This window comes from Ranitomeya imitator, chromosome 4, assembly GCF_032444005.1.
Source record: "Ranitomeya imitator isolate aRanImi1 chromosome 4, aRanImi1.pri, whole genome shotgun sequence".
Lineage (NCBI taxonomy): Eukaryota > Metazoa > Chordata > Amphibia > Anura > Dendrobatidae > Ranitomeya > Ranitomeya imitator.
The window spans coordinates 531,245,768-531,271,837 of NC_091285.1; the positions used below are offsets into that span (position 1 = coordinate 531,245,768).

At 42.5% G+C, this 26,070-nt stretch overlaps 1 long non-coding RNA gene across 1 annotated transcript; it reads left to right on the forward strand.

Moving 5' to 3' along the window:
• The first annotated feature begins 648 nt into the window (after window positions 1–648).
• Window positions 649–25,014, forward strand: LOC138676675 (uncharacterized). The gene is made up of 3 exons (XR_011320804.1): window positions 649–724; window positions 23,038–23,164; window positions 24,308–25,014. It is a non-coding gene; the product is annotated as an uncharacterized lncRNA (long non-coding RNA).
• Window positions 25,015–26,070: the final 1,056 nt, after the last annotated feature.

Sequence of the window (26,070 nt, forward strand, 5' to 3'; positions counted from 1 at the left end):
ACGGCCGTCGTTCTTTCCCTGCTCACCTCTCCCTTCGTTCCGCTCCCCCGTGCCGTGAAGATGTTTGTACACATATCGCCATTAAGACAGACTTCAACCACAGGTCCGGTGAGTGTTGCCGCATTTTATCTCATTGCTGCTAGATGTTTCTTCTTTTTTCTATATGCGAGCACCTCCCGTTCATAGAAGTTTATCCGGTGTTGAGGACCTAATACACACTGGGTGTCTTTTGTGGGCTGTGCTGCTTCTTTTTTACCTTTTTGGTTACAATAAATCTAGGTTCACACAGATTTGGAATTTAGAGTGTGAGCCTTAATCAGGACAATGGTGATAATGTCCGCAAAGTGCTGCAGAATATGGTGACGTTATATAAATATAAGTAATAGGGACTGAAAAATAATTTTAAAAAGCCCCCCCAAAATTGCCCATCATTACACCAGCATTAACTATAACATTGACTTGATAAAAATATTAATATAAACAAAAAATAAAAAATGGTCTAAAACTTTCAAAAATAACAATGATGTATCACTGGCAATTTTACTCTTGTGTAATGTGTGAGGATATACAGTATGTAGCACTTCCATTCTCTGGTGTTCAGTAGAGGAATGCATGTAGCCGGTCCCCTTTGTCAGCCATGACTTCATAGAAAGAGAATGCATACAGCCCTCAGTTTCCTGCTCCGATTTCTCAGCTTCATGGCTGTCATTCATATTTCATTGCAGTAAGTACAGCTTACATTACCCTGTGATTGTTCACCCATAACTATGCTGTATATAGAGCACTTCTGCACTTTCCACATCAGTTATAGGCCATAACCACATACACTTGTGTGTATATATAGTGTACAGTAGCATACACTAATCTGCATACGTTTGGCATTATACCTGACTCCCTTTTGATATGTTGACTTTTACATGCCCTGGGTTGGTGCTCCTTTATTATTAAACTGTATATTCTTTGATACCTTCCTCATTTATTCAATAAATTATATATATTTTTATTATCTGCGTTCATTCTGGTTTTTCATGGTTGGTTCCTCCTGCTTTCTTCAGCATAAATTAGTACACACCCCCTTTGAAAAGTAAAATTTTAGCCCCATCATAACATATGACATATAGCTTCATCCCTGCCTTTGATGTGGGCTTGCACACTGAGACTGCATCTTTCCTGCACATGACGGTTGTTAAATCCCATATTGACAGCGGTATATAACACGCCGGCAGGAAGCACATTTCACGCTCCCATCAGCACGCCTGTGACATGATCGTGGGGCGCTGATGGGCCTTGACAGCTGGGGGGTCTGCTGATGACCCCCTGTGCCTGTCATTACGATCCTTCTGTGAACACCGGAGTGCTGAAGCACTGCTATGTATAGCACAGGTGATTGGATGATTGCAGCTTCAAGTCCTCTAACAAGACTATTAAATACAGTAAAGAGGTTTTTTTAAAAAAATTACAACCAAAACACAAAAGTTTAAATCCCTAAACAATAAGGAAAAAAAAATAAAAATATACATATTTGGTATCGCTGCCTTCAGAAATGTCTGATTTATCAAAATATAAAATAAATAAATCTTGTCTGTAAATGGCTTAACGAAAAAAAAAAAATTAAAACTGCGGAATCACGTTTTTGTGCCACTGCAACTTTGCAATAAAATGCAATAGCAGGCAATCAAAACATTATATGTATTATTATCAAAAACGTCAGCTCGGTGCGCAAAAAGTAAGCCGTCACCCATCCCCAAATCTCAAAAAATGAAATCTCAATGTATTTCAGAAAATAGCGACAAAAGCAAAAAAAAAGTCTAATTTTTTCACCACTTAAATAAAAAAAAACTATACATATTTGGTATTTCCGTACTCGTACTGACCTGGAGAATCACACTATGCCCAGGTCAGTGTTGCCATATAGTGAACATGGTAAATAAAAAACATTTGTGGAATTGCACATTTTTTGCAATTTCACCGCACTTGGAATTTTTTTCTCATTTTACAGTACACTTGGTAGAATGACGGTGGCATTCAAAAGTACAACTCATCCCGCAAAACAAGAACCCTAATATGACTACAGGTCCTTCTCAAAAAATTAGCATATAGTGTTAAATTTCATTATTTACCATAATGTAATGATTACAATTAAACTTTCATATATTATAGATTCATTATCCACCAACTGAAATTTGTCAGGTTTTTTATTGTTTTAATACTGATGATTTTGGCATACAACTCCTGATAACCCAAAAAACCTGTCTCAATAAATTAGCATATCAAGAAAAGGTTCTCTAAACGACCTATTACCCTAATCTTCTGAATCAACTAATTAACTCTAAACACATGCAAAAGATACCTGAGGCTTTTATAAACTCCCTGCCTGGTTCATTACTCAAAACCCCCATCATGGGTAAGACTAGCGACCTGACAGATGTCAAGAAGGCCATCATTGACACCCTCAAGCAAGAGGGTAAGACCCAGAAAGAAATTTCTCAACAAATAGGCTGTTCCCAGAGTGCTGTATCAAGGCACCTCAATGGTAAGTCTGTTGGAAGGAAACAATGTGGCAGAAAACGCTGTACAACGAGAAGAGGAGACCGGACCCTGAGGAAGATTGTGGAGAAGGACCGATTCCAGACCTTGGGGAACCTGAGGAAGCAGTGGACTGAGTCTGGTGTGGAAACATCCAGAGCCACCGTGCACAGGCATGTGCAGGAAATGGGCTACAGGTGCCGCATTCCCCAGGTAAAGCCACTTTTGAACCATAAACAGTGGCAGAGGCGCCTGACCTGGGCTACAGAGAAGCAGCACTGGACTGTTGCTAAGTGGTCCCAAGTACTTTTTTCTGATGAAAGCAAATTTTGCATGTCATTCGGAAATCAAGGTGCCAGAGTCTGGAGGAAGACTGGGGAGAAGGAAATGCCAAAATGCCTGAAGTCCAGTGTCAAGTACCCACAGTCAGTGATGGTGTGGGGTGCCATGTCAGCTGCTGGTGTTGGTCCACTGTGTTTCATCAAGGGCAGGGTCAATACAGCTAGCTATCAGGAGATTTTGGAGCACTTCATGCTTCCATCGGCTGAAATGCTTTATGGAGATGAAGATTTCATTTTTCAGCACGACCTGGCACCTGCTCACAGTGCCAAAACCACTGGTAAATGGTTTACTGACCATGGTATTACTGTGCTCAATTGGCCTGCCAACTCTCCTGACCTGAACCCCATAGAGAATCTGTGGGATATTGTGAAGAGAAAGTTGAGAGACGCAAGACCCAACACTCTGGATGAGCTTAAGGCCGCTATTGAAGCATCCTGGGCCTCCATAACATCTCAGCAGTGTCACAGGCTGATTGCCTCCATGCCACGCCGCATTGAAGCAGTCATTTCTGCCAAAGGATTCCCGACCAAGTATTGAGTGCATAACTGAACATTATTATTTGATGGGTTTTTTGTTTGTTATTAAAAAACACTTTTATTTGATTGGATGGGTGAAATATGCTAATTTATTGAGACAGGTTTTTTGGGTTATCAGGAGTTGTATGCCAAAATCATCAGTATTAAAACAATAAAAGACCTGACAAATTTCAGTTGGTGGATAATGAATCTATAATATATGAAAGTTTAATTGTAATCATTACATTATGGTAAATAATGAAATTTAACACTATATGCTAATTTTTTGAGAAGGACCTGTATATTGACTGCATAAAAAAAAGGTATGGCTCTTGGAAGAAAGGGAGAACAAAAAACGAAAAAAAAAAAAAAAATCATCCAAGGTGAAATGGTTAATTAATCAATATCTCACTAATGAAAATTTTGACAATTTTTTAACCCAGTTTCTGAAGAACAGGGAGAAAGTGATTCAGTGGCCAAGTATTTCTCTTGACCTGACCCCAACCAAACACCTATGGGGGATTCTGAAGAGACAAGTTAATCATCACTCTGTATCCATCATCCAGCCTCTAAAAGAGGTCATTTTTGATGGGTGTAAAACTAAAAATGTTACAGTATTGTCACCAACTTGTTCATTCCATGAATGATAGAGGTCATACAAAATACCAGACATTGCAAGTTTTGATGTGGGGTGTATTCATTTTTGCATCAACTAATTTGTGTAAAACTGAAGATTTTGCATTGAAAGTTATATTATTCACCTTACTTTCATGTTATAGATTTTAAAAAATGTTTCTATGTTACTCATTCTTGTCAAAGCTTTGGAATTTGTTCATGTATTCAGTGAGACATTGATTAAAATCTTTTTCAAAGAGGACGTACTCATTTACGCTGAGCACTGTATAAATACATACAGGTCCTTCTCAAAAAATTAGCATATAGTGTTAAATTTCATTATTTACCATAATGTAATGATTACAATTAAACTTTCATATATTATAGATTCATTATCCACCAACTGAAATTTGTCAGGTCTTTTATTGTTTTAATACTGATGATTTTGGCATACAACTCCTGATAACCCAAAAAACCTGTCTCAATAAATTAGCATATTTCACCCATCCAATCAAATAAAAGTGTTTTTTAATAACAAACAAAAAAACCATCAAATAATAATGTTCAGTTATGCACTCAATACTTGGTCGGGAATCCTTTGGCAGAAATGACTGCTTCAATGCGGCGTGGCATGGAGGCAATCAGCCTGTGACACTGCTGAGATGTTATGGAGGCCCAGGATGCTTCAATAGCGGCCTTAAGCTCATCCAGAGTGTTGGGTCTTGCGTCTCTCAACTTTCTCTTCACAATATCCCACAGATTCTCTATGGGGTTCAGGTCAGGAGAGTTGGCAGGCCAATTGAGCACAGTAATACCATGGTCAGTAAACCATTTACCAGTGGTTTTGGCACTGTGAGCAGGTGCCAGGTCGTGCTGAAAAATGAAATCTTCATCTCCATAAAGCATTTCAGCCGATGGAAGCATGAAGTGCTCCAAAATCTCCTGATAGCTAGCTGCATTGACCCTGCCCTTGATGAAACACAGTGGACCAACACCAGCAGCTGACATGGCACCCCACACCATCACTGACTGTGGGTACTTGACACTGGACTTCAGGCATTTTGGCATTTCCTTCTCCCCAGTCTTCCTCCAGACTCTGGCACCTTGATTTCCGAATGACATGCAAAATTTGCTTTCATCAGAAAAAAGTACTTGGGACCACTTAGCAACAGTCCAGTGCTGCTTCTCTGTAGCCCAGGTCAGGCGCCTCTGCCGCTGTTTATGGTTCAAAAGTGGCTTTACCTGGGGAATGCGGCACCTGTGGCCCATTTCCTGCACACGCCTGTGCACGGTGGCTCTGGATGTTTCCACACCAGACTCAGTCCACTGCTTCCTCAGGTTCCCCAAGGTCTGGAATCGGTCCTTCTCCACAATCTTCCTCAGGGTCCGGTCTCCTCTTCTCGTTGTACAGCGTTTTCTGCCACATTGTTTCCTTCCAACAGACTTACCATTGAGGTGCCTTGATACAGCACTCTGGGAACAGCCTATTTGTTGAGAAATTTCTTTCTGGGTCTTACCCTCTTGCTTGAGGGTGTCAATGATGGCCTTCTTGACATCTGTCAGGTCGCTAGTCTTACCCATGATGGGGGTTTTGAGTAATGAACCAGGCAGGGAGTTTATAAAAGCCTCAGGTATCTTTTGCATGTGTTTAGAGTTAATTAGTTGATTCAGAAGATTAGGGTAATAGGTCGTTTAGAGAACCTTTTCTTGATATGCTAATTTATTGAGACAGGTTTTTTGGGTTATCAGGAGTTGTATGCCAAAATCATCAGTATTAAAACAATAAAAGACCTGACAAATTTCAGTTGGTGGATAATGAATCTATAATATATGAAAGTTTAATTGTAATCATTACATTATGGTAAATAATGAAATTTAACACTATATGCTAATTTTTTGAGAAGGACCTGTATATATATATATATATATATATATATATATATATATACTGTATATCGCGATTCATTTAACATTTCATACTGATATTGTGCATATTAGTATATTGCACAACCATAATCATCAGCTATTACTAGACATAAAATGTAAAAGTTATTTTATTATATTTAGAATAAAATATAAAAATTAAGCAAAACAAAATACAAAAACTGCATCGCGTATAACAACCTAGCTAGTTTTTTTTATAAGAAAACTTTTCAATTTGAAGTCCAAATTCAGTATACAATTGACAAGTGTGCGGAGATGGTAAATCCAAATCTTTTATTTAAAATATTAGCAATATCACTTCCCTTCCAGCTTTCTTCTATATATATGTTCAATGCGCCAAAACCAAATTCCAAAAGAGTTGTTATGGGCAGTGTTGAAATGTGTCAATAAATTGTGCAATTCCAAACCAGTCCTGATCATTTCACAATGTTAATGTATATTAGCCTCATTTTTAATTTGTGTCCAATATACAGTAATAAAGACTGCATAGGCGTGCTATACAATAAATGACATTAATGTGTGAGGCAGTGAGGGGGATCATATACAAGGGCCGATATCTGTCTCCCAGGATGAGTATACAGACATATTAAACCCGGAGGAACGCATTGTGTTTAAAGCAAAACGTCTGTCAATTACAAAGCAAAGTAAAAGTAAGTGTGGATTTGGTCAAAGTAGTTGACCAAGTCAGATTTGAGGAAAATCCAACATGGGCTTTTATTTTTGGAGGGAATTGCAGGTTTGGAGGTGGGGTGAATCCCTCTCTCCACTCCGGATTTTGGGAGTGGCTAAATGTCACGATTCTCAGTTTGGCCTTGGGTGTGTCAGTTTTGGTTTTGGCGAGCCGCAGAGCAGGAGGCAACTGTGCAACTCAGGTCTGTGTGGAGCGAACAAAGATTCAGGGACTTCAAGGTGGCTGACGCACCCAAGATATACGGAGGTGCCATTGCTCACGACAGCAGGTTGGAATACGGACCGTTTTTTGAGGACCTGGCTACGAACCGAAGTATATCATTTTCCAGTTTATGTGAGTTTCTGGAATAAAGACATTTTATGTTGAACTTTTTGTGGTCCCTGCATATCTGTCACACTGTGTAAACCCTACTGCACAAATAGTATCGCATGAAATGTAGCGATTAATCCCATGCGATTTTTGTCTGTTGGAGATTGGGAATGACGTCCCATTTTACTGATTTGTATGTGCTCCAACATCTTTCCATACTTTTCATTTACCAGAATTATAGAAATCAGTCACTATAAAAGCATTTTTTTTGTGGGGTTGGGTAATAAGAAAAACGTGGACTGAACTACGATCACAGAAAACAATTAATAATAATAATAATCTTTATTTATATAGTGCCAACATATTCCGCAGCGCTTTACAGTTTAACAGTTTCAAACACAGCAGTCATAGGTAACAACGTTAACAATACAATAAAGCAAAATAAGACGACCCTGCTCGTGAGAGCTTACAATCTACAATGAGGAGGGGGAGATACAAAGTACAGGTGTGTATTTACAATGATGTATTTACAATGATGGTCCAGCCATCTTCAGGGGATGGGGACAGATGGAGATAGTGAATGGGCTATGTTGTGAATTCTGCTCTTGGGTTCCCTCCAGTGGTGGTAGGTGGGAATGCAGTTGTCTCTGAGTCACAGTCCTGGCCAGGTGTATCTGCTAATTGCTGTTCTGACTGGGATATTTAAGTGTGCAGGATTCATTAGCCCTTGCCAGTAGTCAATGTTTCTTTGGAAGTATTGGATCTCAGCCTGGCCTCACCTGCTTAGCTGCCAATTTCAGCAAAGATAAGTGTTTTGTTTTTGTATCCGTGGCACACTGTTGTGTGCTTGTTTCAGTTTATTCCTGCTCTGTTTGTTGGATTCACTGGAGTTGCAGATATACGCTCCTACATCTTTAGTTGGATGTGGGAAGTATTTTGTATATTTTGCTGTGGATTTTTTGAAGGGTTTTAATACTGACCACACAGAACTCTGTCCTATCCTGTCCTATCTAGCTAGAGTGGCCCCCTGTGCTAAATCCTGTTTTTTCTGCCTGTGTATGTTTTTTCCTCTCCGACTCACCGCCAATATTTGTGGGGGGCTGTCTATCCTTTGGGGATTTTCTCTGAGGCAAGATAGTATTCCGATTTCCATCTTTAGGGGAAATTAGTCCTCCGGCTGTGACGAGGTGTCTAGGTGTGTTAGGTACACTCCACGGCTACTTCTAGTTGCGGTCTTAAGTTCAGGTTTGCAGTCAGTATAGTGGCCACTTTCTCCAGTGAAAGTTCTCATGCAGCTCCAAGGTCACCGGATCATAACAGGGCTACACACACACACAAACATAAAATGACTTTGATTAGTTAACATGGTAGGCCGCTCTGAACAAATGTATTTTGAGCGAGCGCCTAAAACTATGCATGTTGTGGATGGTCCAAATATCTTGGGGTAGAGCATTCCAGTGGATTGGCGCAGCATGGGAGAAGTCTTGGAGTCGGGAGTGGGACGTACAGATTAGTGCAGAGGTTAGTCGAAAGTCATTTGCAGAGCGCAGCGGTCGGCTAAGCTGATAGACCGAAATGAGGGAGGAGATGTATGGGGGTGCCGCACTGTGGAGAGCTTTGTGGGTGAGAACAAGCACTTTGAATTGTATCCTGTAATGAATGGGCAGCCAGTGTAATGACTGGCGAAGAGCGGATGCATCTGAGTAATGATTAGCCAGATGGACAACCTTGGCTGCCGCATTAAGGATAGACTGGAGAGAAGAAAGTCGAGTAAGGGGGAGGCCAATTAATAGAGCATTGCAGTAGTCCAGGCGGGAGTGGATCAGGGCGACAGTGAGGGGTTTTGTTGTTTCTATAGTGAGAAAAGGGCGGATTCTAGAGATGTTCTTTAGGTGTAAGCGGCACAAGCGGGCAAGAGATTGTATGTGGGAGGTGAAGGAGAGATCGGAGTCAAACATAACACCCAGACAGCGTGCCTGCTGCCGGGGTGTTATTATGGTGCCACCTACGGAGAGGGAAATGTCAGATTTAGGGAGGTTAGTAGAAGGCGGGAGCAGAAGAAGTTCAGTTTTGGAGAGGTTGAGTTTCAGATAGAGAGCGGACATGATGTTGGAGACTGCAGACAGACAGTCAGTGGCGTTCTGTAGTACAGCGGGGGGAAGGTCAGGGGATGACATGTATAGTTGTGTGTCATCAGCATAAAGATGGTACTGAAAGCCAAATCTGATGATGGTCTGTCCAATTGGGGCTGTGTAGAGGGAGAAGAGAAGGGGGCCAAGGACTGAGCCCTGAGGTACTCCAACAGTGAGAGAAAGAGGAGATGAAGAGGAGCAAGAGAACAGAACACTGAAGGAGCGGTCAGAAAGGTAGGAGGAGAACCAGGAGAGAGCAGTGTCCTTAATGCCTAGTGACTGGAGCCTAGAGAATAGGAGAGGGTGGTCAACAGTGTCGAAATCTGCAGAAAGTTCGTGGAGAATGAGCAGAGAGTGGTCACCGTTACATTTTGCTGTCAGAAGGTCACTGGTCACCTTGATGAGTTCAGTTTCTGTCGAATGTAGGGGGCGGAAACCGGACTGTGAAGGGTCTAGGAGGGAATGAGTGGAGAGGTAACGGGTAAGGCAGGAGAAGATCAGGCGCTCCAAGAGTTTTGAGATGAAGGGGAGATTGGAGACCGGTCTGTAGTTGTTTGTGCAGGATGGGTCGAGGGTAGGTTTTTTTTTAGTAATGGAGTAATGATAGAGTGTTTGAAGGAGGAGAGGAAAATGCCAGAGGAGAGGGAGAGATTAAAAATTGTAGTTAGGTGAGTTGTGACGACTGGAGAGAGAGACTGGAGAAGGTATGAGAGAATGGGGTCGATGGTGCATGTAGTCGGACGAGAAGAGGAGAGGAGCTTGGAGACTTCTTCTTCTGTGATAGGATCGAATGTGGAGAGTGAGCCAGGGAAGATGCAGGGAGGGATGGGAGTCGCTGCGCTTGGTGTCTGGGAGCGGATTTCCTGATGGATATTCGTCTATTTTCTCTATAAAGTGGGAAGCCAGGTCATCAGCACAAATGTCTGTAATAGAGTCTTGTGCTTTTGGCCTGAGGGAGTGAAAGGTGTTAAAAAGTTTTTGGGGGTTGTTGGATAGTGGGGAGATCAGGGTGGTGTAGTAGGACTGTTTGGCGAGGTGAAGGGCAGAGTTATAGGTCCTTAACATAAATTTGAAGTGTATGAAGTCTTCTGGTGTGTGAGTTTTCCTCCATAAGCGTTCAGCACTACTAGAGCATCGCTGCAGAAATCAGGTTTGCGATGTGAGCCAGGGCTGTTTCACTCTGTGTTTGGAGGTTCTGAGGGTGAGGAGAGCTACTTGGTCAAGGGTGCTTCTAAGAGTGTAATTGTAGTGATGTACAGCCAGATCATGACAGGAAAAAGAAGAGATTGGGGACAATGATGAGTGTAAGGAGTCTGAAAGTGTATGAGGGTTAATGGCATGTAGATTTCTGAATGTGTGGTAGGTAGGAGAGTGCTGGGGTGGGCGAGGAATTGTGAGTGTGAAGGATAGAATGTTGTGGTCAGAGAGGGGAAGTGGTGAGTTATCTAGGTATGAGATTGAACAGAGCCGGACAAAGACCAGGTCCCGGGTGTTACCGTCTTTGTGTGTTTCAGAGGTTGAGAGCTGTGAGAGGCCTAGAGAAGTGGTTAGTAGGGTTGAGCGAAACGGGTCGGTAAGATTCAGAAGTCGCCGACTTTTGGCAAGGTCGGGTTTCATGAAACCCGACCCGACCCCAGTGTAGGGTCGGCCATGAAGTCGGCGATCTTCTGAATCTGGAATCGGAATTCCGATACCGATTCCAGATATGTTTAAGATATCGGGAATTGGTATCGGAATTCAGATTTAAGTGTAAAATAAAGAATTGAAATAAAAAATATCGCAATACTTACCCTCTGACGCGCACTGGTACTAACCGGGAACCTTCCTCCTTCAAATCAGCGCTTCAAAGACCTTGCGGTGACGTCGCGGCTTGTGATTGGTCGCGCGACCGCCCATGTGACCGCCGCGCGACCAATCAGAAGCCGTGACGTCACCGCGACGTCACCGAAGGTCCTGGAAGCGCTGATTCTTAGGAAGGAAGGCTGCCGGAAAGAAGCAGGGTGCGTCCGAGGGTGAGTATATACCTAATAGGAATATACTCACCCTCGGACGCGCCCTGCTTCTTTCCGACAGCCTTCCTTCCTAAGAATCAGCGCTTCCAGGACCTTCGGTGACGTCGCGGTGACATCACGGCTTCTGATTGGTCGCGCGGCGGTCACATGGGCGGTCGCGCGACCAATCACAAGCCGCGACGTCACCGAAGGTCCTGAAAGCGCTGATTCAAAGAAAGGAAGGTTCCCGGTTAGTACCAGGGCACGTCAGAGGGTAAGTATTGCGATATTTTTTATTTTAATTCTTTATTTTACACTAAAATATGGATCGCAGGGCCTGAAGGAGAGTTTCCTCTCCTTCAGACCCTGGGAACCATGGAAACCCAATGCACTACATTGGGATTCGGGTTTCGGCCGACCCCGACCCCGACTTTTTTATAGGATCGGCTGATTTCACTCGACCCGACTTTTGAAAAAGTCGGGTTTCGTGAAACCCGACCCGATCCTATAAAAGTAAAGGTCGCTCAACCCTAGTGGTTAGTGATAGAAGCTGGGATGCAGATGTGGAAGTGGGGCTGTTAATGGGGATGTTAAAGTCTCCCAGGATAAGGGTTGGTAGTTCTGAGGACATGAAGTGCGGCAGCCAGGCTGAGAAGTGGTCCAGGGAGTGGGTGGGTGAGCCTTGGGGCCGGTATATGACCGCTACTCTGAGGGAGAGGGAACAAAAGAGCCTGATGGTGTGGACCTCAAAAGAAGGGAATGAGAGTGATGGAACTGGGGGTATAACCTGGAACGTGCATTGTGGGGACAAGAGTATGCCGACTCCACCACCAGGTCTGTTTGTGGGTCTCGGGGAATGGGAGAATTGTAAGCCACCATGGGAGATGGCAGCAGGGGAGACAGTGTCAGAGTCCTGGATCCAGGTTTCATTGAGGGCCAACAGATTCAGAGAGTTGTTCACAAAGTAGTTGTGCAGGAAAGGAAGCTTGTTACATACAGATCGTGGATTCCAAAGGGCACAATTGAAAGAGAGAGATGAGGGAGTGCAAGTAATATTAATAAGGTTAGTAAGGTTTTGATATGAGGTAGGGTAGCGGTTGGGGGATGGGGGACCGGGATTGGGGGAGATGTCCCCCGAAATCAGTAGGAGTAAGAAGATAAAAAGCAAGTAGTTTTTGGAAGTGTATGAAGTTTTTTTGTGCAGTGTGTTTGGGCAAGATGGGCTGAGGTTTTTCAGGAAGGTGAGAAGTGCATGGGAGTGAGGAGCTGATGTATATCCAGTCTTGATGGAGGGGGGATTGGGCAGTGAAAGTGGATTGCAAGGGAACATAAGAGGATAGGAATAAATTGAAACGTTAGTCATTGTAATGAATTTCCCATCTCCCTCAAAAAGTGTCCCATTATGAGCTCTTTCTGCCAAAGATTTTTCAGATTTCCTTCTATAAATCTTTTTTTTAAATAACAGACCGCATTGCCCTTTCAGTATGTTTCAAATCCAGGGCCTATCATGGCAACTTGTCTTTTCTTTATATTTTTCCAATTTTTGTCTAATCTATGGGACTAGAGGACTCACCCTATATCTGCAGCAGCTCCTTGTGGGATTTTTTCAGATCGACGAGGTAACACAAAGTCATACATCCTATTTCAGTATGAATATTTTCATTTTTCCTTCTAGCAGTTTTTACAACATGTTTTGTTTCACTTATACTGGGGCAGCTCAGTATCTCAGTGGTTAGCACTGCAGCCTTGCAGCGCTGGAGTCCTGGGTTCTAATCCCACCAAGGACAACATCTGCAAGGAGTTTGTATGTTCTCCCCGTGTTTGCATGGGTTTCCTCCAGGTACTCCGGTTTCCTCCCACATTCCAAAGACATACTGATAGGGAATTTAGATTGTGAGCCCCATTGGGGACAGCAATGGTAATGTGTGGAAAGCTAAAGCACTGCGGAATATGTTAGTGCTATATAAATATAAAGATTATTATTATAAAAAGATTATTATTATTACAAAATTCAATAAATACAAACAATAAATTAGTTACTATAATCTTTAGTACAGAATGTATCTATACAAAATTGGAGTTAAGGGTGTGCCTACTGGGAATTTATTCACATCCTCTGTCCTGGAAGGGAGTGGTGGGACATAATATTTAACAGCTCAATGGAAAGATTTCACGATATACAATAGGAAGAAGAAAAGGGATCCCAGCAAACTACAGAGCAAAAATCCCCAGGGCCAATTTTCATTAAGTAACATGCTGGCCAGGCCTTGAACATCCCCTTTCTCAGTTGTCCAGATTTTAATAACTCAAAAATAGAGTTTGCATTCCTTTTTAAATTGTTAACCAAAATTACTTCATGTAATAATATCTGAATTTCTCACTATACTGGACACATTGGGGCAGATTTATCAAATCTGTCTAAATTCCTAGACAGTGCAAACTTAAGTCTTAAAATTTGATAAACACTTATTAGTTGGCTTACATTGTGGCAGACGTGCTCTCATTTTCAGTGAAGTCAAGCCTGCTTTGTCGGGCAAATGCCTAAAACACATCATTAGTAAGGGGCAGGTAATATAAGGCAATTTTTTTTTTAAACACACCAGAATTCTGGCACATTTTGCTCGAAAAATCTCCCCCTCTGTATTGGAAAAATGTGGGAATTTCACTTATTTAAAGAAGTTGACCCCTACTTTAACATTGATGAATCTCAGATAGGTCATCAATGTCTGATCTTCTGGGGTCCGACACCCGGCACAACCACCGATCAGCTGTTATCAGCGGCGAACACCAGCCGGAAGTACTCACTTGTGGAGCTGGTCATCTTCTGATTGTGGCCACGACCTGTTACTACAAATCGGCCTACTATTGATTTGTAGAGGAGGCAGATATGCAGTTCCTGGCGTCGGGCACGGTCAGAAAATGGAGCAGCTCCACAAGTGAGTATTTCCGTCCGGTGGTTGCCCACACCAATAACAGCTGATCAGTGGAGGTGATTCCATCCGCAGCTGTTAGGGGCACATGAAAAAGAGAGCAAGGTAACCTATGATGTGCCTATACGTCATAGATCGTAAAGAGGTTAATAAAGTCAGACATACTGCAGGAAGTATAAGGATTTGAACCGCAAAGGAAAGGGATAACTTTTTTTTTAATGAAGCCCATCTGGAGGAATGATTATCCAGACATGAATTCTTGTGTCATGCCAACAGATGAGCCCAAAAATGTTTATAATTGTACTTCAGTGTACCATAGAGACATCTAACAGATCTAAAAACACTGAAGCAGCAAATTTTGTGAAAAACAGTTTTGTGGCAATCTCAAAACACTTGGCCATGACTGTAGTGGCTTCTAGGTAATTCAATGTTACCTCTTGTCCTTTGGCACGGAGACAAATTAATAATCAGAGTAATTTTGATATAAATTAGGTTTTACAGTAACTAAATAGGTTTTAGTATTTTTTTCTGCCCAAGAATATAGTGTAGATCTTTTACAAGAACCCTCCAAGTTATTGACAACTCTGTCATGGTGGCTTCAGTTCAGGAACCTCTTACTTCTATTCACACAGCTGATGCACCTCTTGTAACCGAACTTGTGGCCATAACATTTGTGTTCTACTGTATTTGCTTCATGGGTGAAAAAAAATAGGTTTTTGTCAGCTGTGCCTTTTTCACGGGTTATTGTGCTTTTTCTCGCCAGTAATGTTGTGTACATCTAACAGAACTGTGCTTAATACCACTGATGAAAAATAATTTTGTGTAGTAAAAGGGGTTACCTTTATATACAAATATGATGCATTCACACACTGCGATTAATGAATATCTGACTTCTAATATTGCTGCAAATGTTAGGTACTTACCGTAGTTTGCGTTTTTTGATCAAAGAGGGCAAAATCCAACGTCAAGGTGTACCCTTTAATACAGATGGTTCCTTAGTACTAAAAGGTGTGTGAGGCCTATTCTTTTTTTTATGTGTAGTATATATATCGGGGAAAAGTGGGGTGGCCCCCTTCAGGGCTCAGCACCCTTGTACACCCATCTTTCCCATACAAGGTTTTAATTGCAAATTATTAGGGACCATCCATATTAAAAGGTACACCATGATGTGGTTGGATGGCTTTTGTGCTCTTTGATCAGAAAACACTAACTGATAACAATATGAAGTTCATGTATTCATTAGGTGCAGTGGGCTGAGGCATTGTGTATATATACTGTATATGTTTGTATATTGGCCATATAGCGTATTTGGGCACCTGTACATTAATTTAATACTAAAGATGTGAGGGGCCTATTTTTTTATTGTTCACATACACAGACAACTAATCTCCAAAGATGAACTTGCCCAGTACTTTTCTAGTGTTCGCCAGAACAATCCCTGCTGACCCCATAGACTGGACACTAGGGACATATCCTTGCCATATGTAACCAATGTTAATGCTTGCTATTTTCTTCTATTACTACCGTCATTAAATATATGGCACATGCAGACACAGCTCAGAATCCGGACCCCTACAATGCTGTATAGACAGGTTAATATAAAAAAAATCCACTTTTCTGTCCATAAACCAGAGACTTAATGCAGGTCAGTCTGCTTTATTGGAGGGTAAAGAAGAAACACAAGTTTAAGGTGCGGGGATGGGCAACATGTTCTACACTGACAGGAAATGGGTGAAGCCTTACTTGAAAATATTACTCAGACGCTGAAACTTTGTAGGAAATGTCTTCTGATAGCCACGGCTATTGGTTTCCTGTTTTCAGTTCACAATTTTCCCTTGGCATTACCTAAAATGGACAGGAAGGGCAGAGGATGAAGAGGTCACAGACAGACGAGCTCATGAGAATGAGCATTGAACATATGAAACCATCAAGTAAATGTAGAACATGTATGGTAGATCATGTAGAACATGCACCGCCAACTAGCAGGGGAAATACCCAGTAAATACATGGCCTTTCATTAGTGACGATTTCATCATAGAAATTCCCACTATTTGGATGTGAACAGATGATGGACATTTTTGTGCTAATAATGCAGATGTTGTTTAATGTGTTCAGAACTACCGGTGACTTATCAACTAACATAGTGCCACGCACAATACTGAAAAAGAGACAACTACCGGTGCTGGGGGTCACTTTTTTTCTCGATATGGTATCTATACCTTTAAAAAGAGTAACTAAACTTTCAAATTGCTAATTCTATTCAGCCTTGAAAATTAATTTTGCAAATCTCTTCACTCTGGTAAGAGACTTAGCTTCAGTTCGGTAGCAAAATTTGCATCTAAGTGACTTCCACACCACTGGCTCCTCCTTAGTAGTTTTGAGCGAACTTGTTCGGATTCAGTTCCGAATACGATCGGCATCGAATATTGTTTTTTCAATATTCAACGAACACAGCCGAACGTCATTAGAGTCAATGGGACTAGAATTTACCGAATACGCTCGGAACCGATCAAACATACATTTGGCACGAATATGGCAAATTCAGATTTGGCGACCAAATACGAACAAATTCGCTCAACTCTACTCCTTGGTCTACTTGTCTGTACTCCAATACTATGTCCTGGGAGTATGAACTCTAGCAGTGGAGGGGAAGACATGTTTTGAGTGTTTGCTCTCCTGTACGGTATGAAGGATGATTGCCCTGTGTGCTCTGCATAAGCACTACTACATCGTGTGCCATTAACAACAACTCCTCCAGCACTGTTGTACCGAGTGCCAACGAGACTAGGCAGTGCTGCCACGCTGGCTCTATAGGTACAACTGTGCTGGAGGACTTACTGCTGATGGCATAGTTCAGGCACACGATGTAGCACTGTTTATGTAGGACACAGCATGATCTACCTGAGCGCTGAGATGAAGATACCTGCTCTGAATACCTTGCAGAGATGTGAACACACTTCTAAGGTGCAGCCTCTTTCACTACCAGAGTTCATACTCCTAGTGGGTATTCATGGAGATAGAAAAGCCATTCATGTAGACTAAGTAGTAAGCAGTGCTTTGGAGGCCACTCATTTGCATGTTTTTTTTCCGCTCCATTGAAGAAGCCATGGCGAAACACCTAAAGGTACCTTCACACATAACGATATTGTTAACGATATCGTTGCTATTTGTGACGTAGCAACGATATCGTTAAGGAAATCGTTATGTGTGACAGCGACCAACGATCAGGCCCCTGCTGGGAGATCGTTGGTCGCTGAACAAAGTCCAGAACTTTATTTCATCGCTGGACTCCCTGAAGACATCGCTGGATCGGCGTGTGTGACACCGATCCAGCGATGTCTTCACTGGTAACCAGGGTAAACATCGGGTAACTAAGCGCAGGGCCGCGCTTAGTAACCCGATGTTTACCCTGGTTACCATCCTAAAAGTAAAAAAAAACAAACACTAGATACTTACCTACCGCTGTCTGTCCTCCAGCGCTGTGCTCTGCACTCCTCCTGTACTGTCTGTGAGCCGGAAAGCAGAGCGGTGACGTCACCGCTCTGCTTTCCGGCTCACAGACAGTACAGAAGGAGAGCAGAGAAGCAGAGCGCAGCGCTGGAGGACAGACAGCGGTAGGTAAGTATGTAGTGTTTGTTTTTTTTTACTTTTAGCATGGTATCCAGGGTAAACATCGGGTTACTAAGTGCGGCCCTGCGCTTAGTTACCCGATGTTTACCCTGGTTACCGGCATCGTTGGTCGCTGGAGAGCGGTCTGTGTGACAGCTCTCCAGCGACCAAACAGCGACGCTGCAGCGATCCAGATCGTTGTCGGTATCGCTGCAGCGTCGCTTAATGTGAAGGGGCCTTAAGGTAACACCTACCAGTTATCTTTTGCACACACTATGGGTTGTAGATAATCTTGTCCCCCCCCTCATGTATTTTCTGTTATCCTCAATCTTAACCCCGATTGTTGATCTGTATTTATTTATATTACGGTTATTCTTCCTAAGGTTCTACTCAGTTTAGCTTTATACATGTCAATTTTTATTCATATAATTAACCCTTTTAACAGGCCAAAGTTCTGCTATTTATGAACATACATAGGGTGACGCATTTCTGTTGTCAGCTATATCTTATTGCACTCCTTTTTTACATTTATTTTCTTGAGGATACTTTCATGGTGTTTTCACCTATCACCACTTTTTATGACATTTTATCTTCTATTTTGATTGAATAAAGTTAATTTTAATCCAGTTCCATCATTCAACCTGTCACTTGACTCATCTTAATCACCCAATCCGATACAGGTTATAAACGAATTATGATTAATATTCTTTAAATTCATCCATTTATATATTTTGTTTGTATTAGTTGTTATCTTACAGTGAAACATTAAAATGTCCTTTGTCAGATACCAACGTTAATTACAATGATTAATAGAAATAAGTGTAGTATGCTGAACATCGTCACTTCTAATATTTGCAAAGAAAATCATTAACAGATACTATCTGAGGACAACAGATATGTATGCAGGGTGATGGGAATATGTCTGCAACATACTCTCTTTATTGTTAGACTATTGTTTGCAAAAGGCGTGTACATGATGGGAATTCTGAAATTCGGCAATATGTATGATTATGTAAAATTAAATGTACTTTCTTTAAATAATATTGAGCAAAAACAAAAACAGAGAGGGTTACCAATTATGTGTGGCTAATAAGGATGGGATAGTTGCATGTGTAGTGTATTAGGCTCGGACTGCCCCGCAGGAGAGTAGGAGAATCCTCTGGTGGGCCCTCTTATAAGATCAGTACTTGGCACAATACACTTGATTCACTTTGTACTGACAATAGCAGCATCTTACACTGCTCAAAAAAATAAAGGGAACACTTAAACAACAGAATATAACTCTAAGTAAATCAAACTTCTGTGAAATCAAACTGTCCACCTAGAAAACAACACTGTTTGACAATCAATTTCACATGCTGCAAAAACGGTTAGAAACCGACTCCATGATGATGGTCGGAGTGCCCGACTTCCACAGATGGGGGTTGTGCTCACAGCCCAACACCGTGCAGGACGCTTGGAATTTTTCACAGAACACCAGGATTGGCAAATTCGCCACTGGCACCCTGTGCTCTTCACAGATGAAAGCAGGTTCACACTGAGCACATGTGACAGACGTGACAGAGTCTGGAGACGCTGTGGAGAGCGATCTGCTGCCTGCAAAATCCTTCAGCATGACTGGTTTGGCAGTGTGTCAGTAATGGTGTGGGGTGGCATTTCTTTGGAGGGCCGCACAGCCCTCCATGTGCTCTCCAGAGGTAGCCCGACTGCCATTAGGTACCGAGATGAAATCCTCAGACCCCTTGTGAGACCATATGCTGGTGCGGTTGGCCCTGGGTTTCTCCTAATGCAGGACAATGCCAAACCTCATGTGGCTGTAGTGTAACATAGTAACATAGTTAGTAAGGCCGAAAAAAGACATTTGTCCATCCAGTTCAGCCTATATTCCATCATAATAAATCCCCAGATCTACGTCCTTCTACAGAACCTAATTGTATGATACAATATTGTTCTGCTCCAGGAAGACATCCAGGCCTCTCTTGAACCCCTCGACTGAGTTCGCCATCACCACCTCCTCAGGCAAGCAATTCCAGATTCTCACTGCCCTAACAGTAAAGAATCCTTTTCTATGTTGGTGGAAAAACCTTCTCTCCTCCAGACGCAAAGAATGCCCCCTTGTGCCCGTCACCTTCCTTGGTATAAACAGATCCTCAGCGAGATATTTGTATTGTCCCCCTTATATACTTATACATGGTTATTAGATCGCCCCTCAGTCGTCTTTTCTAGACTAAATAATCCTAATTTCGCTAATCTATCTGGGTATTGTAGTTCTCCCATCCCCTTTATTAATTTTGTTGCCCTCCTTTGTACTCTCTCTAGTTCCATTATATCCATCCTGAGCACCGGTGCCCAAAACTGGACACAGTACTCCATGTGCGGTCTAACTAGGGATTTGTACAGAGGCAGTATAATGCTCTCATCATGTGTATCCAGACCTCTTTTAATGCACCCCATGATCCTGTTTGCCTTGGCAGCTGCTGCCTGGCACTGGCTGCTCCAGGTAAGTTTATCATTAACTAGGATCCCCAAGTCCTTCTCCCTGTCAGATTTACCCAGTGGTTTCCCATTCAGTGTGTAATGGTAATATTGATTCCTTCTTCCCATGTGTAAAACCTTACATTTATCATTGTTAAACCTCATCTGCCACCTTTCAGCCCAAGTTTCCAACTTATCCAGATCCATCTGTAGCAGAATACTATCTTCTCTTGTATTAACTGCTTTACATAGTTTTGTATCATCTGCAAATATCGATATTTTACTGTGTAAACCTTCTACCAGATCATTAATGAATATGTTGAAGAGAACAGGTCCCAATACTGACCCCTGCGGTACCCCACTGGTCACAGCGACCCAGTTAGAGACTATACCATTTATAACCACCCTCTGCTTTCTATCACTAAGCCAGTTACTAACCCATTTACACACATTTTCCCCCAGACCAAGCATTCTCATTTTGTGTACCAACCTCTTGTGCGGCACGGTATCAAACGCTTTGGAAAAATCGAGATATACCACGTCCAATGACTCACCGTGGTCCAGCCTATAGCTTACCTCTTCATAAAAACTGATTAGATTGGTTTGACAGGAGCGATTTCTCATAAACCCATGCTGATATGGAGTTAAACAGTTATTCTCATTGAGATAATCCAGAATAACATCCCTCAGAAACCCTTCAAATATTTTACCAACAATAGAGGTTAGACTTACTGGCCTATAATTTCCAGGTTCACTTTTAGAGCCCTTTTTGAATATTGGCACCACATTTGCTATGCGCCAATCCTGCGGAACAGACCCTGTCGCTATAGAGTCCCTAAAAATAAGAAATAATGGTTTATCTATTACATTACTTAGTTCTCTTAGTACTCGTGGGTGTATGCCATCCGGACCCGGAGATTTATCTATTTTAATCTTATTTAGCCGGTTTCGCACCTCTTCTTGGGTTAGATTGGTGACCCTTAATATAGGGTTTTCATTGTTTCTTGGGATTTCACCTAGCATTTCATTTTCCACCGTGAATACCGTGGAGAAGAAGGTGTTTAATATGTTAGCTTTTTCCTCGTCATCTACAACCATTCTTTCCTCACTATTTTTTAAGGGGCCTACATTTTCAGTTTTTATTCTTTTACTATTGATATAGTTGAAGAACAGTTTGGGATTAGTGTGTCAGCAGTTCCTGCAAGATGAAGGCATTGAAGCTATGGACTGGCCCGCCCCTTCCCCAGACCTGAATCCGATTGAACACATCTAGGACATCATGTCTTGCACCATCCACAAACGTCACGTTGCACCACAGACTGTCCAGGAGTTGGCGGATGCTTTAGTCCCGGTCTGGGAGGAGTTCCCTCAGGAGACCATCCGCCGCCTCATCAGGAGCATGCCCAGGCGTTGTAGAGGTCATACAGGCACGTGGAGGCCACACACACTGCTGAGCATTATTTCCTTGTCTTGAGGCATTTCCACTGAAGTTGGATCAGCCTGTAATTTGATTTTCCACTTTGATTTTGAGTATCATTCCAAATCCAGACCTCCATGGGATATTCATTTTGATTTACATTGATCATTTTTAGGTTTTATCGTTCTCAACACATTCCACTATGCAATGAATAAAGATTTGCAACTGAAATATTTCATTCAGTGATATCTAGGATGTGGGATTTTAGTGTTCCCTTTATTTTTTTTGAGCAGTGTAGTTATTTAACAATCAGCCCATTTTATTCCTACAGAAATTTGTGAAGGAAGATTACGTCACATTTGCATGTAGCTGAAAACTGGGGTTGACGATACTGGTGGGCCCCTTGGCACCCCCAGGCCGGCACTGGGTGCATACTCCTATCTATCCAGTGGACCACGTTACAGCTTATGCATATGCATGTGTCTATTAGTTGCAGCCTCCATAGCCCTAGTGAACAATACTGAGATCACCAGAGGGTTTTATGTTGATCAGTCCAATAGATACTGGGACGTCAAAAAGGAAGTCTGAGTCTTACAGAAGTAATATTGGTGAAAAAAATATGCTGAAACCAGAATAAGTTCAAAAAGCATTTAAAACTGCAGCTAAATTTCTCACACATGGAGTTTGTAACATTCTCCAAACCCACCGAATACCCTATATTTTTTAGATTTCCTTCACTTGGGTATTTGGCGAAAGTTGTGTACATTAATTACTAATGTGTTTTTTTAATGGAATCTATCTATAGTTTATTGCTATGTAATCTGAGAGCAGCATGATGTAGAGGCAGAGACCCTGACTCCAGAGATGTGTCACTTAGGCTACGTTCACATTAGCGTTGTGCGCCGCTGCATCGGCGACGCAACGCACAACGCACGCAAAAACGCTGCGTTTTGCGACGCATGCGTCGGTTTTTGCCGAAATTTGGACGCAAGAAAAATGCAACTTGTTGCGTTTTCTTGGTCCGACGCTAGTGGCAAAAAAGACGCATGCGTCGCAAAACGCAACAAAAAAAAAACGCATGCGTCCCCCATGTTAAATATAGGGGCGCATGATGCATGCGTCGCCAGACGCAAACGAGCATAACGCTAGTGTGAACGTTACCTTACTGGGCTTTTTACTGCAGTTTATATACAATCACTGCTTTCTCTGCTGTAGCTCCATCAGTTCTCTGAATACTGAGCTCTGTATAACCTCGCCCAAACCTATTGGCAGCTTTCTGTCTACACTCTGCAGAGGCAGATATCCACTAATCAGTGGTGTGAGTGGGGTTACAGTGCAGGAGGACTATATGGCAGGAGATAAGTCCTATCCTCCAGATGATAAAACACTGATTTTACTGAAACTACCACTAGAACCCCAGTAAGTTACGCATCGCTGGAATCCGTATCTCTGCCCCTGCATCATGCTGCTGTCAAATTACAGAGGAAAAACCTGGTGACAGATGCCTTTTAAATAACCCTAATTGCTGTTTTTTATTTCAGTATTGGACATTTGTTGCTGCTCAGAAAGTAGAAAGCGAGACACGACACGGGTTCCATGTTGCATCCAGTAGACCCCGAGTTAGCACTGTCGGCTTTATGGCATGCTCTGTCACACATGATCTGCCAGGTGGGGTTCCAAGTTATTTTCTTACTTCAAAACAAAATATCAGTTCGGAAAAGAAAAAACAATACTTGTATACAACTTTCATAGTTGGTATACATATTATTTTTCAGTATCTATTGACTCCTATGAAAAAAAATAAATCAAAACTACCGCGCAGAGTAGGCAGAAAGAAATTCCCATGTGCCAGCATAAGCCAAGACGTCGGAGTACAGAGACCCCCACTGCCTAACAATATACAGCAGCTCTGTATAACTTGGCCCGTGTAAGTAGCAGTAATATAGGCCCTGGGCCTGGCGTCTCATCACAGGCAGCGGGTGCTTGTCAATACATTGCATGTCCCATCGGATGCGGTTATATGTAGGGTATTCCCTTTAGGCCGGGGTCACACGTGCGAGTACAATGCGAGAAACTCGTGCGAGTCTCTCGCATCAATACCCGGCACTGCCGCCGGCACTCGGGACCGGAGTGGGTGTCAGCATAGAAATATATACAGCTGAACTCTCCGGTCCCGAGTGCCTGCGGAAGTGCCGGGTATTGATGCGAGTTTCTCGCTTGCACTCGCAAGTGTGACACCGGCCTTAGAAGCACTTTATTGATGGCATCCGATTCTGTGCTGCTTAACATATTATAGAATGAAATTCACATGCAAAACTAAATGAGGCTTCATTTAGACCCAAATTGGTAACAATGGTGCTTTCTTTCTTAAGAAATAAAGAATGCCAAGAATGCTCAAATCTCAGAAATCCTGATTATGGCTGCGGCTAATAAAAAGGCACGCGCCCAGTATGAAAAGCAATGGATTTCACGAGTTCCTTGCTCCATATAGCAGTTTAATATGGACATCGTTACGCCCACATTCTGGGTAAAACCTGAGGGTGAAGTGTGACGCCGTTACCTGCTACAGGTGTCACAATGGTCCGATGGGATGAGATGTTCCACATTACATTGATTTCACCAGACCTGATCTTCGCTCCCGCTGAACTCCTCACAGCTCGGCTTTGCATTTTTATTACCATAGGTTTCTACAAAAGCTAAATGCTGAAATGTCGCGGGCACTGCTGTATCCATGTGCGCTTCCTGTATCATACACACAACACTGTGCCCTACACCTAGCAACTTCACCACTAACGCTTCTCTTATTTACAGAAAGACGTCGCCATTATCACATATACCAGTACGGACTGCTACAAACAAGAAAGAAAATGGCATTAGAAGATGTAGAAGAATATCCTTCCAGGAGAGAGAATAGAGCAGAACTTCTGTGGAACTCTTCCTTGGACAGGTTGCTCTCGCTTACAATGGGACATGTCCACACAGTGCAGCTTGGAGCAGCTTTAGATATATTTCCCGGCCACGGTCATCATTAACAGAGAAAAGACTAGGATTTTTTTTTTTGTATCATGGCTTCAATTAATACACATCAAAAACTGCCTTATAAAAGCTTATAGTATAAAAAAAAACGCAGGAATGTTGGCAACTGGTAAAAAGAATTTAAAAACATTAGTCCGTGACGCTTATCCCACAACGTATGAAATTATTATTGTGTGTGGCATTATAATCTCTCACACGGACGAGTACACTGCGCTCTTTCCATACTCCGGTATGAGCGGCGGTACGTTCGCCCATGTTATTTTCTACGTGACTACTGTGGCAGTATGGCACCACTATCTGTAATACGGAGTGGGATTCGGCTCCTGGGTTGCTAAATTCAATACCAGTGTCAGCTATTACAGGTAAAACCTGCATCACTGTGCTCCTGTACCGTATAGAGTGCGGAGACGCCCTTCTTTCTGGGCACATTGATAGGTAACAAACCAGTAATCAGGTATATTAACAATCCACATCAGTGAGATCTGGTTACCATTTTTCCCAAAATATACTCGTCATATAAATCTAAATTTTGCTGTGTTGCCAAGTTTGGTGGGGTCTGTGTTTGCCACATAATCTATTTTAGCATCCATATCAACTTAGCCCATCATGGTTAGTTAGGTACAGCTGATGTTAAAGGGAGTCTGTCACCCCCATAATTTGTGAAACCACTGTAAAAAAAAAAAAAAAATCACATTTGTAGCATATCTGATAGTGGGTTAGTTTGCATGAAAAAAAAATAGGCATATGCAAATGAGGGAGCTTAAGCACACCCTTGGCATAGCCGTAGGGCTCAGTGCACCTATGGCATAGCCTAAAGCAGAGGTCCCCAACGTTTCTGATCTTGAGAGCCACATTCAGCTCTGAGAGAGGGTCACGAGCCACATCCAGCCATTAAGCTCCCGCCCCCCTCACAACAGTGGCAACCAAAGCCCCCATTAAAAGAATAATGGTAACCAGAGCTTTTCCATAAAAATCAATCACCCAAAAGCAGTATACAAAGATCCAGGGGTTCCTACAATACCCCCCATTCAGTTTTCTCCTATAAAGCACTCCCAAGAAACTGTCACATCCAGCTTTAACCCCTTAGTGACCGAGCCAAACTTTTGAAATCTGACCAGTGTCACTTTATGTGGTAATAACTCTGCAACACTTCAACAAATCCCAGTGATTTTGAGATTGTTTTTTCGTGACACATTATACTTTATGATAATGGTAAATTTAGGTCAATATGTTTTGTGTTTATTTATAACAAATACCCTGTTTCCCCGAAAGTAGGACCCCCCCCGAAAGTAAGACAGGGTGGGGGTTTCGGGGGGGTCCTCCAATGTAAGGCCTCCCCCGAATGTAAGGCAGGGTTGGGGGGGCCGCTGTGAAATGTAAGGCCCTTACCTTTGGGCCGCCGCTGTCCCCCATTGGGTCCCCAGGCTCCAGAGGTGTCCTCAGGTGCAGCTGGGCGGGTCCAGCGCTCATGGGGTTAACTCGCCGTGTTAACCCCGCAATCCGCCCAGCTCAACAGCTCATTGGCCGCCCCTGCTCCC